Genomic DNA, 17,805 nt, shown 5'->3' with positions numbered 1-17,805 from the left:
CACGTGTCAGGGTGGAGAGGCACGACATGAAAATCAAGGACGGTTTTAGTAATGGCCATCATACTGCAGCCCGAGTTACGTGAATTGTCCAAGATCGATGAATTGCAAAACAACACAAACACAGACATAACCTATTAATTAGATTATACCAGTTGATCAATCAATCTGCTTTAAATACGTCTAGTATAGAATATGTCGAAATTTCTGTCTCTATTGACCAAGACCTGAATTACTGTTAGATATATCATCTGTGAAAGAGGAAATTTCAGATCGGTTGCTACAACGTTGTGATTTAACGTTGTCACAACTTAAATCTGTGGACTTCCAGATGGTTCTTATGTTGTAGAACGTAAATCTTGACACATCCATATTTGTTGCTACAATGTTGTCATGTAACGTTGTCAAAATGAAAATGTGGAGACACCCATATTTGTTGCTACAACCTTGTCATGTAACGTTGTCACAATGTAAATCTAGAGACACCCATATTTGTTGCAACAACCATGTCATGTAACGTTGTCACAATGTAAATCTAGAGACGCCCATATTTGATGCTACAACCTTGTCATTTAACGTTGTCACAATATAAATCTGGAGACACCCAGATGGGCTGTTACAACCTTGTCATGTAACGTTGTCACAATGTGAGTGAGTGAGTTAAGATTTAACGTCACATCGGCAATATTTCAGCCATATCGTGACGAGAACATTTGATATTGAAAAAGAATATATATATATAGATATTATAAAAAGCTGCCGACAAAGGACAGTAAAGCAGCTAGAGTATCACAGATATATATGTAAAACTAGTAATTGAATCTAAAACATATTAACTATAGGGGACAACACAATATAAAAATGGGCTATGGATCGCCAACAACTGAAGGTAGATCACCATACTAGGGGCCATGGGGACTTACATTACTTTTGCTACCTGCATGGACCCTAGCTGGATTTACACCATCCCTTCAGCTGTTGGCGTTTATACCGAGAAGTAGCCATACATTAAAATGACAAAAATACTACGATTAAAACACCTGGTATACTTAAATTTACTTGAAATGTTTTTGGACTTACGTACCCTCTCAGGAGGACAATAATTTTACAATACTTCAACCCCCTTTGAGGGTACAGCCACTAACAATCTAAGTTATTAATCAAGTCTACCAATAATTAAAATACAAATATGTACACAGCATATTATTCAAAATTCATTCATTAAGTCAATTTCGTTAAAAAAAACCAATAATTAAATGAGAATTAACAGTAGTAAAAAGATCCTTAACTGTTTTCACATTGAAGTATTTATCCCTTATGATGGAGAATTCAACACAGTCAAGCAGGAAATGCCTGACTGTGGTTCTCTTGTCACAAGGGATACAAAACGGAGGATCCTCACCTTTCAATAGGTACGCATGCGTGTATCTAGTGTGGCCAATACGACATCGTCGCATGATGACCTCTTCAAATCTGGACCGACAACCCAAGTAGGTATAACCAATATAGGGTTTTATTTCATGTAATTTATTGATACCCACCTGGGTGTCCCACTTCTTCTGCTTCAGATCACTGATGTAAGTTCTAAGCCAGCTTTATAATAAGAATATGGAATAAGAAGTGGTGTCACAGATTTGTTGAGTGCTGCCTTGGCAGCAAGATCAGCCATTGTGTTCCCAGAAATGCCAACGTGGCTGGGTAACCAACAAAAGACGATGTCGCATTGGCCAGTAGCAAGCTCATTATATAATTCGATTATTTCAATTAAAAGTGGATGTTTGGAAGAGAGATTTTTAATCGCCTGAAGGCAAGAAAGAGAGTCAGAAAATATTATATATTGTTTATGTTTGGGATGTCTTTGAATATATTTAAGAGCTGTTAAGATGGCGTTTGCTTCTGCTGTAAATATAGAGCTGTTATCAGGTATTCTAGAAGATAGTGTTCTGGATCCAATGACAGTGGCACATGCCACTGCGCCACCGTCCTTGGACCCATCTGTAAATAAGGATTTGTATGTATTATAGTTATTCTTTAATTGATTATATTCTTGTTTATACTGTAATTCGTTAGTTTCGGATTTTTTAAACTTTGTCAGTGTTAGGTTAACTTGTGGCCTCACTAATTGCCAAGGAGGAGAAGAAAGAAGACGGGAAGGAGATATATTCTCCAACTCAATGCCAGCAGCAGAAATATATTGTTGGATTCTTATCCCAAGAGGTGGAACAAGTGAATGTTTTTTATTATACAATTCCTCATAAAGAGGATTAAAAACGCAAGTGTGAGCAGGATTGGATTCATTAGAATATAACTTTGTGATATATTGTAGGGACAATTTGATACGGCGAAGTTTTAAAGATGGCTCATCGGCCTCAACGTAGAGACTATCAATGGGAGAGGTTCTGAAAGACCCAAGACAAAGTCTTAGACCCTGGTGATGGATAGAATCAAGTAGTTTGAGGTTGCTTTTACAGGCCCCACCATATACGATAGAGCCGTAATCAAGTTTCGATCGGACCAGTGATCTATACAAATGAAGGAGGGTGGTTTGGTCCCCTCCCCACTTTGAACTGGAAACGACTTTCAACAAGTCGAGTGCCTTCAGGCATTTGGCTGTTAGATTTTTTATATGTGGCAGGAAGGTTAAATGCGAATCAAAGATGAGACCAAGGAATTTAGCTTCCTTGACAACTTTGATGGGTGTGCCATTTAATGATAATTCAGGATCTTTATGAGGTTTGTATTTCCTACAAAAATGTAGACAGTTGGTTTTGGATTTTGAAAATTTAAACCCGTTTTCAAGACACCATTTATGAATTTTGTTGAGACAAATTTGTAATTGTCTCTCAATAGTTCGCATGTTTTCACCACGACAAGAAATATTAAAATCATCCACGAAAAGAGATCCATCGATTTAATCACTTAAAACCTTTGACAGACTATTTATTTTAATACTAAAGAGTATGACATAAAATACTGCCTTGTGGGACACCCTGATCCTGATTGTAATGATCAGACAGGGTAGAACCCACGCGAACTTGAAATTGCCTGTCCGTTAAAAACTGTGATATAAAAAGAGGCAAACGGCCTCTCAATCCAAAATCGTGTAAATCTCTTAAAATACCATGTTTCCATGTGGTATCATATGCTTTTTCTAAATCGAAAAAGATCGACACTGCATGTTGTTTTTTAATAATGGCATTTTTAATAAAGGATTCTAAACGCACTAAATGATCGATAGTACTTCTGTTTTTACGGAAACCACATTGAATGTCTGTTATAAGGTTATTAGTTTCCAAGTACCACACAAGTCGATTATTTATCATGCGCTCCATGGTCTTGCAAACGCAGCTAGTTAATGAGATTGGTCGATAATTCGAAGGATCAGTATGATCACGTCCAGGTTTAGGGATGGGTACAATAATAGCAAATATCATCAAAAATGTTTAAAAGGGTTTCTAAGTATGAATCCGGTAAGTGTTTCAGTAGCTGATAATGTATGTTATCAGCACCTGTAGCCGTATCATGAGCTTGATCAAGAGCAGTATGAAGCTCATGAATAGAAAATAGTTCTTTGTAATCTTCCCCATTATCTGAAATGAAGTTAATAATTTTCTTTTCCTGTTGTTTTTTATAATTTTGGAATTGAGGTAAATAATTCGATGAGGAAGAGTGTTTGGCCAAAGTTTCTCCAAGTTTATTTGCAATATCAGATTTACTAGTTAATAATTCGTCTCCATCTTTCAGATGCTTAATGCTAGATTTAGAACCCTTACCTTTTATTTTCTGGATCATATTCCATACTTTTGATATCGGCGTTCGTGAATTTATTTTTGATACATAATTTCGCCAGGATTGACGTTTATTTTGCTTTAAGGTACGCCGTGCCTTAGCATTTAAAATTTTAAATGGATTCAAATTATGGACCATAGGATGGCAACGGAAATAATTCTCAGCTTTCTTCCGTGCCTTCCTAGCCTGTTTGCACTCATTGTTGAACCATGGTTTTCGTATGTGTGGAATTGCAGAGGATTTGGGGATACACTCATCAGCAATATTAATTAGTTCATCAGAGAAATCCTTTATAGGATCAGTACATTCTATAAAGAGTTCGGGTTTAAGTCTGCTACAACACAGAGCTTGATACAACGGCCAGTTAGCTTTTTTAAAGTTCCATCTCGAATATGGAGTAATATCATTTGGGTTTACAGGTTTTAGTATAGTAGGAAAATGGTCACTTCCACAGAGGTCATCATGGACTGACCATTCAAATTCATTTGGTAATTCTGAATTCGTGATTGATAAGTCGAGAGCAGAATAGGTTCCTGTACCAGGGTGTAAATACGTGTTGGAACCATCATTATAAATACATAAATCATTGTCTGCACAAAACCCCTCCAGTAGTTTACCTTTAGCGTTTGTATTGACACTACTCCAGAGTGGGTTGTGCCCATTTAAATCTCCCATAATAATACAGGGCTTCGGGAGTTGGTCATATAGAGCTTGAAGATCAGTTTTGTGAAACGTTGAAGACGGAGAGATAGATACAGAACACAATGTAAACGCAACATGTAAAGTAATTCGCACTGCAACAGCCTGCAGATGAGTAGTTAGTGACACTGGGCTCTGGATAACATTCTGTTTGACTAATATGGAAGATCCTCCCGTGGCCCTGTCACCCGGAGGTGAAAAGCAATGATATGCACTGAAAGAACGCAGGACAAAATCATCTGTCTGTTTTAAATAAGTCTCCTGCAGACAGAACGCTGATGGTGTTAAATCCTGGACTAAAAGATGCAATTCATTGAAATTAGTCCTTAGTCCTCTGCAATTCCACTGTAGGATATATTCTGATAACCTATCTTTTGGGGGGATTTATTTGGGATCTACCCCGCATTTTTTGGTGGGCGACAAGCTATGTGCCCTACTACGGACGTTTTCAGACACGTCCATATCCTCAAGAGATCCATATTTATTGAATAATTGAATTTGATTTTCTGACCCCTTTGGGGCTCTGCCACTGAGTTGTTTTGAAGCATCTGGCTTTTTGTTTTTGGTTTTAACGAGAACTTGCTGAGACTTTGTGGACGACTGAGAAGATGGTTGATGATCAAGGGATGTCTCTGATTGGATTCGAGATGTACCGGGAAGTGAGTTTACAGTTTGTGTAGATGTAGCAGGCGAGACAGGTTTAGGAGATTCTGTTTTGTGCCAGGTTACGTTTGTCTGACAACTAGCAGATACTTTAGTTACTCTAGATGTTGCCTCAGCCGTTGTTCTGGAAATGGAAGCATAACTGTCTGACTGTTCTGAGCCGTGGACTAGTTTCTTGGCATCTGCAAAACTAATGTTTTGCGTGAATTTGATTTGATTGATAGCCATTTGCTGTTTCCATACGGGACAGTCCTTAGAACAAGCTGGGTGGTTCCCCGAGCAGTTGATGCGCTTTTTGACATTACTGTTACAATCTTCTGTCTGTGTGTCTTTTCACCACAGTGAGCACACACAACAGACAATGTACAAGTATTTACGCCGTGGCCAAACTTCTGACATTTAAAGCACCTGAGAGGGTTTGGAATGTAAGTCTCCACATTGAGGTTACAATAACCTGCCTTGAGAGATTTTGGAGCAATGGGTAAAGAAAAAGAAAACAGATAAGTATTGGTTTTGATGGTTGTATCGTTTTTACGTGTAGAAAAACGTTTAACATAAAGTACACCCTGATCCTTCATTTCGGAAACGATATCTAGTTCCGACATGTCAGCCAGCAATCGCTCACGATCTCTAACGATTCCCTTGCTCGCGTTAAGGGTCTTGTGAGCCGTGACAGTGACGGGAACGCCGACAAAAGTTTCAGTGTTCAGTAGGTTGTTTGATTGGTGCCTCTTGACACACTCAATTAACAACACACCAGAACGTAATCTTTTAACGTTCTTCACATCGCCAGCAACGCCTCGGATACCTTTAGACACAGCAAAAGGATTTAATTTTAATGGTGTATCATCTTTGGTCTGAATTACAACAAAACGTGGCCAGTAATCAGTTGGTTTGGGCAGTCTAAGTTCGTTGTCAACAGGGTCATTGTCAAGAGGACGTTTGGTTTTTTTGGTTGGAGTTTGATAAGCCATGGTTATTTTATTAGATTTCATTATCCGAGCTCCCCACCCACCACGGAGTATCACAAGGACAATGCTAAAAACAAGTGGATTTCCAACTTGCAGCACCAAGGATACCCGGATGATATACTCCAGCAGAAGAATTAAAAGATTAATAATTCCACCAGATTGGCCCATGAGCCACCGCCTTCTGGGCATAAGACTCTAGGCAAAGTTCATAACATAATAATTCAAAATCACAAACTTTTTAGATAAACAAGTAAGCCCGAAATTAAAACAATTCCAAATGTAATTTGTGCAATGACATATACAGATATAGTCTATACACAGGGCTTGGCGTGACCAGCCGATTGATAGAACCGGGCCAGTTCTACCACCCGTCTAGGTGAAGTAAGGGCCGAAGTGGTGTGTTGGGCAAAGGAAAGCTAATCCTGGAACCAATGCCCTCAACCACCAGCCTCCCGTCCTCCACCGACACAGGGGCGCAACCCACGGCAAACGGGTTGGTGGACCAAATGTTCCCCCGGGTCCACAACGGGGGGTTTAAGGGCACTTAGCGTAACCCAGCACCCACCACGAGGAGGTGGCTCTTCACGGGTGCCTTGTCACAATGTAAATCTGGAGACACCCAGATGGGCTGTTACAACCTTGTCATGTAACGTTGTCACAATGTAAATCTGGAGACACCCAGGTGGGTTGTTACAACCTTGTCATGTAACGCTGTCACAATGTAAATCTAGAAATAAATAAGAAATACAATGTCAGTTTGAAACTCTGATACACTTTGTGGCTGGATACAAAGTGTCAAGTGCCTACTTTGACGTCTAGTTTGGTGGTGACTGTAAGTCCGGTGCTAAATCAGATTCCTATCAAAGATACCCCTGCTTATCGTACTAGTGATTATTTCGACACAAAGCAGTAAATGAGTGCGTGACTTTAGGTTTACGCGGCTTTTAGCAATATTCCAGCAACATCACGACGAGAGACACCAGAATGGGCTTCACAGATTGTACCCATGTGGGGATTCGAACTCGAGTCTTCGACGTGACAAGCGAACGCTTTAACCACTAGGTAGCCCCACCGCCCCCACTAAGCAGTGAATAATCAAAGATTGGTAAATTTGCAACCGGTGACTGCACTGACAACCCTTTCAACATCTGATTTCGTCCAAGATGTTTATTCCAATTGCCTAGATCGATGTTCATGGTGTTGATCATTGGATTGTCTGGTCCAGACTCGATTATTTGCAGACCACCACCGTACAGTTGGAATATTGCTGAGTGTGGTGTTAAGCAACAAACCAACCAACCAACCTAGATGTGTTTAATTCCTATGATTTATTATTTACGATATGAAGACACACGAACTCAAATATGCCCTTAGCTGAGCTTAAAATGAAATGCTTTAAACAAAGGAAGCATACCACATTCACTTTCACATAAGAAACCACATGGTCCCTAGTATGGTGATCTACCTTCAGTTGCTGGTGATTTATAGCCCGTTTTTATATTGTATTACCTTGCATAATAGTATAAGTTTTTAGTTCCATGCTAGTTTTATATTTTTATCTGTGTATATAAAAATATAAAACTAGCATGTAGCTAAAAAGTTGTTTTACTGTTCATCGTAAACAGTTTTATTACTTCTAATATTATTGATCTGTACTGATAATAAATTGTTAACTCCCTCCCTCATATGAAACCACGTGGAAATGAGTTAAACGGTGTCATGTAAAATGTAGTGTCAAACGATGAGCTTATGTAGTTCTAAATGACCTAACATTCATATTCCACGGAGGATTGGCTTCACCGAATATATAAAGCATACATATCTCATAATATCTTTCAGTTGAATCTTTCCGTTTGTATGTTGGCTCAGACACATTTCAAACAGTATCCATCCTTAACGTGGCACTCTCTTTTAGCATATCATACCCAATGTATGGCGTTAAACAAAAAGTAATATTGATTTGCACAGATCCTACTATATAGTATCATTATGACAGAGATAACTTTAGCGTGCTAATGGTGGCAGAATTGACACCGAAACGTCGCTCTGTTCAATAAATCAGGCGTTATGTTAAACAATATGGCGACAGACGTACACATCTCTACACTGCTCCTAGAAACTAGCCAGATAATGGAGGGTTACCAGCCGTTTGCAATCGCAAATAATAGTGTATGTGAAGATGATGGTACAAGCAACGTGTTTGACTGTTCAGGGCTCATTTATGATCCAAATGTGCATAGAAATATCCAACCCGAGTGTGTTCAAGTAACCAACACAGTCCGGAGTAATGGCGTCGGTGAGTTGAACTCTACTACTATTGACTCTAACCATCAAAAAACATGTCAAAATCTCATTGAGTACGTACGATTGGAAATAGGCAATTACCCAAGGGATACCTTTGTGAGCAGCTTGATTTTTAAGGCAAATGAGAACCCAAACACCTTGGACGAACTTAGACTTTCTCTGTTGAAATTGTGTAAAATGTCTGACTCATTTCCTCACAAGGATAGTGTATTGAAAATAAGGAAAGATCGCCGCGCCGCTAAACAGGGTGAGAAACTTGAGAAGCTGGCTAGAGATTGTCTTACTTTATATCAATGCTATATTGGAGATATGACAGATGACATTTATGATGTTTTGAATACCCAACCCAGGAAAGGGTTACAGACAATCAACGCAAGTAACACACAGACCCAGGGAATAATAGGCTCAATCAGTGAGACAATAGCCCGACTGGACAAGGACCTCTCTACTTTAAGAGGCGTGTATACCCAGGACATTGAGCACTTACATAACAAAGTCAACCAGCTTGGGATTACAAACAATGCACTCGATTCTGAGCTTGCTCAATCAAGAGAGGAAACAGCACAATTGAAAGGCTGCATGGAAAAGTTACGTGAGAAAATCAAGAAAGCAATTGAACAGTTACACTCCGAACAGAAGGCCACACAATGCTAGCTGGATAACAGTAAGGGCCACGTGGAGTCACTACACACCATGATATCTGAGTGCAAGCATGATATCAATGCTGCACAGACTCAAGAGCTATCGAAAAGAGATGAGAAGTCATCTAGAATGGCGAAAGCAGTTGAGAGACTTGAAGTACGAAACACTGAATTGAAAAAAACATGAAGGAGCTGGGTTCGAAACTTGACGATGGGTGTCTAGATATATCTCGTATCTCGGATGAACGCCACTTAGGCATAGGATCAATCAAATCAAAAGTAACTTTATTCAACCAAAGACTAACCTCCATAGAAGATGATATGAAAGCATATGAAGACAAATGGAAGTCCTCCTCGACAGCAATAAACGACATGAGAAAGAAAATGAATTCCATGGAAAGGGGCATAAAAAAGAAAGGCAAATCAGCCACATACGCTGCGGCAGTAGGACACAAGATAAACCTCACAAGCAGCGCAGAACAACAGCCCTTACAGAAGAACAATCAAACAAATGACATAAGGAGTCAGCAAACTGAGAGTTTACAAAAGCAAAATCAGAGACACTCTGAGAATAGTGAACAACAGGCGAACAACAGAGTGAAACAACGGTACATAGAACAGCCAACACAGTAACCAAAACCTCCTCGTCAGTAACCACTGATGACGATAGAGACAACTGAACAACCAACACCATGACTCGCGAATCAACTGTACCCATTAGGGATATCAACACAGAGAAGAACGACACAAAGCACAAAATCCAAATTCATATCAGTCGTAGATGAAACCACACAGGAACTGGCGAATCAGATTAGTTCTGTGCTGGATCTGGTCGTCGCAGAACCAGAAGATACTACATCAGGAGATTAAGTAAGTCATGCTCAGAAGCATCCATTAAGAAATACTTGTCAGAAAGGGGAGTTACAGTGACACACCTACGTCTGTTCAGCAAGCCCGAGGGACAGTTTGCATCTGCATAAGTCAATGTTCTTGCCGAAGATAGAATTCGCGTAGAAAATGTCGACTTCTGGCCTAAAAATATAGTTGTTAAGCCATGGCTCAGTAGACAGAAATTCTGGCAACAAACTGAAGAGCGACAAGCACGTTCTGATTCCACAGATCTCAATACTGATTATTAATGGATCATCACAAGCAACTGACTCTAATGTCTTGGAAATGCAGGGGCATCATGGCAAGTGTGGCTTACTTGAATCCCCTATTGTCTGATAACAACATTCACCTGTGTGCTATCTCCGACCATCAATTAGGAACATATAACAAGTCATTCATGGACACTCTACACGAGAACTACTTTTCTATCACTTCTCCAGCTCCAGATCCCAAACAGCATTCCTATGCCACAAGGACCTCATGAAAGTTGCCCAGGATCTAAATATTGAAAACGACAGAATAACTGGAATAGAGCTTTCATTACCCGATCACCTTCCTTTATACTGTCTCTTCATATATCTGCCGTCCTCCAACCTCACAGGTGACCTGTATAGAGAGAGGCTACAGGAACTCAAAGTGAATATATTCATCCTTGGCAGTAACAGGACCAGTTATCATCCTTGGTGATGTAAATGCTAAAATACCAGGTCCTCGAGCGAGAGAAGTGCTGGACCACAGAGCCAAATTAGTCAACAAGTTCATAAAGGACCATCACCTGTTGTCTGTTAACCTGCAGGACATATGTGCAGGACCTATCGACACCTTTCATGCTTACCAAGGAGGGCCTCAAACGCCGATTGACCACATCATCATCCCAGTAGAACTTCTCGACCTTATCACCTACGCAGAAGTAAAGGACGACAACCCGTTCAACATCTCTGATCACCACCCACTATTATGTTCGCTTAGAACAGATCTTCCTCACAAGCCTGATATACAACCTCTCATCTCCAGACCAGCTTGGGACAAGGCTATAAGGAGCAACTCCATTAAAGATTACACATTTGCTGTCTCACATACTCTCTGGGGAACTCAGCTGCCTGATGTACAATGCAAACTCAATGATATAGCAGATCTACATGAGCTCATCGTCTCGACTGTGCTGAACGCGGCAAAGGATTGCCTACCAATGAAGACATTTAAAAGTTACTTGTAGCCATATTGGAAAACTGAAGTGAAGTTGCATCACGACATGATGTTGAAAGCAAGGTCTCAATGGATCCTTGAAGGTAAGCCTAGAGGAATGCTACACGATTCATTCAGGGAATACAAGAAAGCAAAAGACGTCTTCAGGGCTGCAATGAAGAAAGCTGCATCAGACTATGAATCAGAGCACTTTAATAACTTGGATAACCTATTTGATATTGACAATAAAAGGTTTTGGTCCATCCTAAAGAACGGAGACAGAAAAGCTCAGATAACAAAACTACAGTCTGAAGGAAAGAGCACCAGAGACTCTGCTGAAATATGTCAAGCTCTCTCTGATCACATGAAGAAGATTTTCAGTGATAAGAAGGAAGTTCACTGTAATGAAAACTTCAAAAGTAGGATCAATGATAAAGTAGACAAACTGAAACAAGAAATACTTACCAAGAATGCCGACGCAAGCAGTATAATGACGTCAGAGGCCGAGATTAAAGCATGCTGTCACAGTCTGAAGAACAACAAAGCTGCTGGCTATGATGGAATATCATATGAACATTTGAAATATGGTGGGAAGTGTTTGTACAGATACATGACAGAATTATTCAACCGAATACTTACCACAGGAAACGTACCAAGCCAGTGGAATAAGGGGGTCATCATCCCCATTTACAAGGGAGGTATCAAGTCCAGAACCTCGCCAGACTCTTACAGGGGCGTCACGTTGCTCCCAGTCATATCTAAGGTATTTGAACTAGTATTAGGCAAACGAATCCCTCAGTTAAATGATTCGACAGACTTCCCTGATGGCCAACAGTGTGGTTTTGAGAAAGGTTTGTCATCTCTCCATGCGTCCTTCATGCTGCAAGAGATTGTGTATCGTTACACTGAACGAAACGACTCCCCTATCGTGGTGTTCCTCGACAGCTGCAAAGCCTTCGACACAGTCTGGCACAACGGACTGCTCTGGAAATTGCATCAGATGGACATCCCTCCGGGCCTCTGGTGGATCCTGTGCAACAAACTTACGCTGGAATGCAGAGCTGTGTACTCGCCAACAACATGTATTCACACTGGTTCAGTATCCAACGTAGCGTCCGGCAAGGTAGTATTCTCTCTGCAAAACTGTACCTCAATGAGCTCCTCATGAAACTTGACAAGTTGAAAAGAGGATCCTTTGTAATGGATATACATGTGGCTGCTCCGACCAAAGCAGACGACATCTCGCTGATAAGTCCTATATCTGCTAATGTCCAGACAATGGTGACTCTTTGTCAGGAATATAGCTCTAAATGGCAATTTACATTTTCTCCTCTCAAGAGTAGCATCATTATCTTCAACCCAAAAAGAAGAAAGAACTGTCACATTGAACTGTATGGCAAAGCTATACCAACAATCAAATGCACAAGACATGTTGGAATAACTCTCAACTCCAACTTTAACAACCGAGAAAGAACAGAAAATGCAAGCTCCAAAATGAAGTCGACCGCAATGATACTGATTCGAGCAGGCGTACACCATAAAGGACTCAATGCCATCACTTCCTCGAATCTAGTTAAATCAGTGTGTATACCAAGAGTCACGTTTGGTTGCGAACTGTGGACGGGCATCACTAAAGGGGAACTATTACATTAGAGGGAGCACAACGTTTTTGCCTAAAGCTGTGTCAAGGACTTCCCAAGACCACCAGGACAGACATTTGCAACTCGCTCCTCGGATGGTCTTCAGTAGCATCTCACATTCACACCAGAAAACTATTCTTCCTCGGTTCTCTTTGCAACAGCAAAAAACTTCTGTTGTCCTCTAAACTGTTTGTATCACGCCTCTTTGCATACAGACATTGCCCCATCAAGAAGCAACTTGGTTTTATTCCAGATGTTATCAACAGTCTTCAAAAGTATCACCTTTTACAGTATCTGGACAACTTCATCCATTCTGGCGTGTTCATGAAGCAATCGTCATGGAAAAAGATTGTCAAGAAAACAGTTATAGATCATGAGCTCTCAGACTGGTGTGAGCGCCTCAGAACTGATCCAGACCTGAAGCACTTCCGCGAAATCTACCCCTCACCGACTCTATTAGCTAGGAGACGGCCGGAACTGAAGAAGCAGTGCCAGATTACGGTGCAGCTCTGCGCCGTCTTAAGACCAACCAGATTTGTCCATGGACAGTGTGACCTATGCGGTGACGTATATGATGATCTCCTGGTACATGCCATATGTACCTGTGAGGTCAAAACAGAGACGAGAGACCTTCTGTGGTGCGACCTCATCCAAGTAAGACCTGTGGACCTGAGTGTGAGCTTGCATGACAAGGCAGATCTTGACCTGGTTTGCTGTCTGCTGACCTTCCGACCCCCTGTGACTCTGGCAGATGACGACCTATGGTCGTAGATAGAGACTGTTGTGAAAGGACTATCCTCCCTCTGTGCATAATTCTGCATATCTATTTCAATGAACTCTAAACCCTAATTTATCGAATTATCGCATTTCTATGTACTCTCCTATGGAGGAATAAAAGTGTATATATATATATATATATTCCTGATGTAGGATTTGAATAATAACAATCAAGGTTTAATTGATTCTCAAGGAGAATTTATTCACTGAAGTTTTCCAGCAACGAGTGCAACGGATGTTACGTGGCCACCGTTCCCATCAAAGGTGAAGGTGGCGGTGTTTGTTGCATGGACCCAAGAATGAGGGACTATGAACTCCCACACATTCCATTTCGTTTTCCCCTCAGTCTTCATAGAATCAAACAGCATGTAGCTTGAAAACAACCTATGGCCATTGAACATAACTGCCTTAGGTTCTGTATTAGCATTCTTGACTCGGCTGATTCCTACTCTAAGATAAGCCTCATGGTAGCCAGAGCTCGGTACACTGATGGTTGTCTGAGCACGCCCGTTGCTGATAGGGATGATCATGTCCTTGCCATAGTATGTGTTCTGGTTGTTCGTGTTGAGTCCAGCAAAGTTGTAGCTGGTTTTAAACTTGTAGAAGCAGGTTGACAATCCAGGAAGACTGACACTGCCATGAAGCTTAGACCTGTCAAAATGGGTATTTGGGTGAACAGCTGGCTTACCATTTTCGAACACAATACATGTCTGTTCACCTGTAGAAGGGTTGATCCAGTTGTTTGAAAAGTCTAGTTTTACATTCTCAGATTTACTACCAAAGTTGTGGAGAAGAACTGCTATCTCTTTGTTGTGAGGGTTTGCAAGGGCAAGAGGTGAAACTATTCTCTCCTGCGCATTGTATTGACTAGACAGCCTTAGAAACTTTTGATCATCAATAAAATATTTCCAAAACGTGAAGAATTTGGTGGCCTGAAGGCTGTGACCGTCAGTGGTAAATAAAGAATTTCGAAGGGAAGTGTGACCTGGGTATTGTTCATTTGTGAGGAGATATATTGTAGCTCTGTCCATAAACTCTCTCAGGTTTAGGAAAGAAAACATGAAACCATTTGCTTGATAAATGGTGTGAAACTGAGTCCTTCCATTTTCAACACTGGGTCCAATGCCAAGGTTAAGTAGACCTACCCCAAATTCGGTGTTTACTAACTCAACTTTTTTACCTTTCTTGAGATGAGAGTAATTCTCAACCATGTCAAGAGAAGCAAACAGACGAGCTTCGTTGATGCCGAAGTAGGCGTTGCTCGATAGATTATGCAGGTGATTGTAAGAATGGAAAGAGAAATAGTCCAAGTGATCAAGAGACATGTCCAGAAACTTAGCAGTTCTCTTCCAGGAGCTGAAGTTGTTTTCATCTGACTGTCGTAAGGCCATGCTCGTGTACGACGGTCCGGCAACTTTCATTCCAAATCTTGATTTCAGCTTGTCGGCGACTGCCCGATGGTAGTTTACATTCGTTTGTGGGTCAATATACTGTTCGTCCCAATCAGGTTCATTGATGACTTCAAAAATAGCGGGAAGGCGTCCTCCTGTGTAATCCTTGCAGCTCTGGACCATCAGCGACACAAACTCTGATGCAGCAGCAACATTGTTTGGGAATTTACCTTTGTGGTGAGATTTATCCATCCAGTTGGGCCAGTACAGACCTGAAGAGAAACCACAGTGACAGGGAATTTAAATCAAGGATTAAGTCTTAAACTACTGCAAGCATGACCGAGTGTACGTAAAGAGGTTTTCTTTGGGGACAGTTGAAATGTGTTGTGTGACAGTGTTATTCATAAATTTTGGATTCCCGCCACTGATCAGTGAAAGGCTAAAGGTGGGCTAGCCTAGTGGTTAAAGCGTTCGCTCGTCACGCCAAAGACTCGGATTCGATTCCACACATGGGTAAATTGTGTGAAGACCATTTTTGGTGTCCCCCACCGTGATACTGCTGGAATATTGCTGAACGCGGCGAAAAATCCAAACTCGCTCAATCACTCAACAATTCAAGCTTACTGTCTGTCATTTTGTTTCAACCAAAAACATAACATTTTCTCTTCACCTTTCATTTCCCAGATCATGTTGTCGATCTGATGCCCATAGTTTTGCAGTTGTCGGAGATATGTTAGAAATGTCCTCCTCTGGAGTGATTGGTCCTGGAGATACTTGGGGTCCGGATAACCGTGGTGACTTGGGCTTTGAGGCCACTGCATTAAAGAAAATAATATTGAATAAAATGTTTAGACACTTAGGAAAAAAGAAGACGACAAACAGTTGTATTTGTTACAACGTCTGTTTTAAATGAATCTGTATCAGCATTGAATGACAGTAACATTTGGCAAATGTATAGCACGTTTACAAAAATAAGCTGTGTATCATTCTCTGTTCATGCATCCTTGTGGATAGTCTGTCTCACAGTCCCTGAACCTGGTCTTCTTAGGGCTCATTTTTCAATATATACGGGTTGTTTGCTACTATCAAAATTATATATATTCAGAGACTAAGCCTTAGTCTACCTTGTGGACTATAATCTCTTTGAGAAACCAGTTGCACATAAATTATCTCATTCTAGTTTGGAGAAATAAGTGAGTGAGTGGGTATAGTTTTACGCCACTTTTAGAAATGGGCTTCGCACGTTGTACCCGTGTAGGGAATCGAATCCGGGTCTTTAGCGTGACAAACGAACGGTTTAACCACTAGGCTACCCCACCGGCCTGTAGAAATATGAAATTTCCAACGTTTGAAGTATGAATAAGTGGGAAATTGCTTTCTCCTAACGGTGTGTAACTACAACCACGTGACTGGCGATTCCGCCAGGTGGCGTTGATTAAGAGTATATATAAGGTTGATGAATTTAAATTCGTTCTCTCGCTTGTGCAAACAAGACCGTACATCTTTAAAATGGCCACAGACGCCAAATTAGACGCCATCTTGAAACAGCTGAATGCTAATAAAGATCAACTGGAAGAATCCTTTAACTCCCAGCTCGGTGCTTTACGACAAGAGTTCAGTCAAGCTTCTACTGATTTGAAGAAACTCAAAGCTGAAAAGGATTATACGTGGTCAAGGGAAGGAAATAAAATACAGTACAATTTCAACAGTGAGACAGTAGACTCTTTGAATACAGTTCTTTTGTCGATTCAGAATCAACGTTATGAAGAGGCTGAGACGGTTCTGACGTCAGCGATAGAAAGTGTCCAGAAAAGAAATAAGCACATCAAAATTGCGGATTCTAGTAAAGGGGGCTGGGAAACTGTGAGAAACTATGTTGCTAATGATCTCGCTGATGATTCTGACGATGACAAAAGGATTACTTCGGCTGAGAACAAGGCAGTCAGGAAACTTCGTCAAAAGCGTGCACGCCAATCACCGTACTCCACATCTAGGTCAGCTCGCCGCTCGTCGACGGTCGCTCGGCCCGTACAGTTTGCTGTGCAGCCTGTTCCTGCTCTTCAGCCTAGCCACTATCTTGATAAAGATGATTGGCTTATAAAATTTGACATCCATTCAGCTTATCACCATATTGATATTTATCCTGGTCATACAGATTACCTTGGGTTTGCGTGGCCAGACAAAGCTGGTAAACTTTGCTTCTATAAGTTTATGGTTTTACCCTTTGGCCTCACATCGGCACCCTATGTGTTTACGAAAGTGACTAGACAGCTGGTTAAAAAGTGCTGCCTGCTCTTTTTCGTGCAAAAAGTCAAAGGTCAGGTTCATGCTTGACCTGCGGTGAGTTCTCGCACTACCGACGAGACTGTCCCTACAGCGTCAGTACATCTAAAGCCTCGGTGGTCACAGGCGGAGTCTCGACCCCAGTCAACAAATAGTCAAGATCTGTCAGTTAAGTATTCTCATCGTGTTGATGTTGAGATCAATTCTTACAAACTAACTAACGACTATTATGAGTATGAGCGTCACAATTTGGCATTGATTTGATTGCTTTTGGGTATAAAATTCCATATATATCTATCCCTCCTTCTATGTTTATACCCAATAACAAGTCAGCTCTCAAACAGGATGGTTTTGTCACGCAGGCCATTGAAGAACTGATGATGAAACAGTTGATCCTGACCTGTCATCAACCACCTACCGTAATGAATCCTTTAACAGTGTCTGTTCAATCTTCGGGCAAAAAACGACTAATTCTTGATTTGTCCAGGGTGAATGCATTTGTCTTTAAAAGAACTGTGAAATATGAAGACTGGAAAACTGCTTTGCACTATATTGATAAAGATGATTGGCTTAT

Source organism: Haliotis rubra, unplaced genomic scaffold (genome assembly GCF_003918875.1).
Source record: "Haliotis rubra isolate DU_JTF1 unplaced genomic scaffold, ASM391887v1 Scf453, whole genome shotgun sequence".
NCBI lineage: Eukaryota > Metazoa > Mollusca > Gastropoda > Lepetellida > Haliotidae > Haliotis > Haliotis rubra.
Note: the sequence above shows the minus strand (reverse complement) of the source record.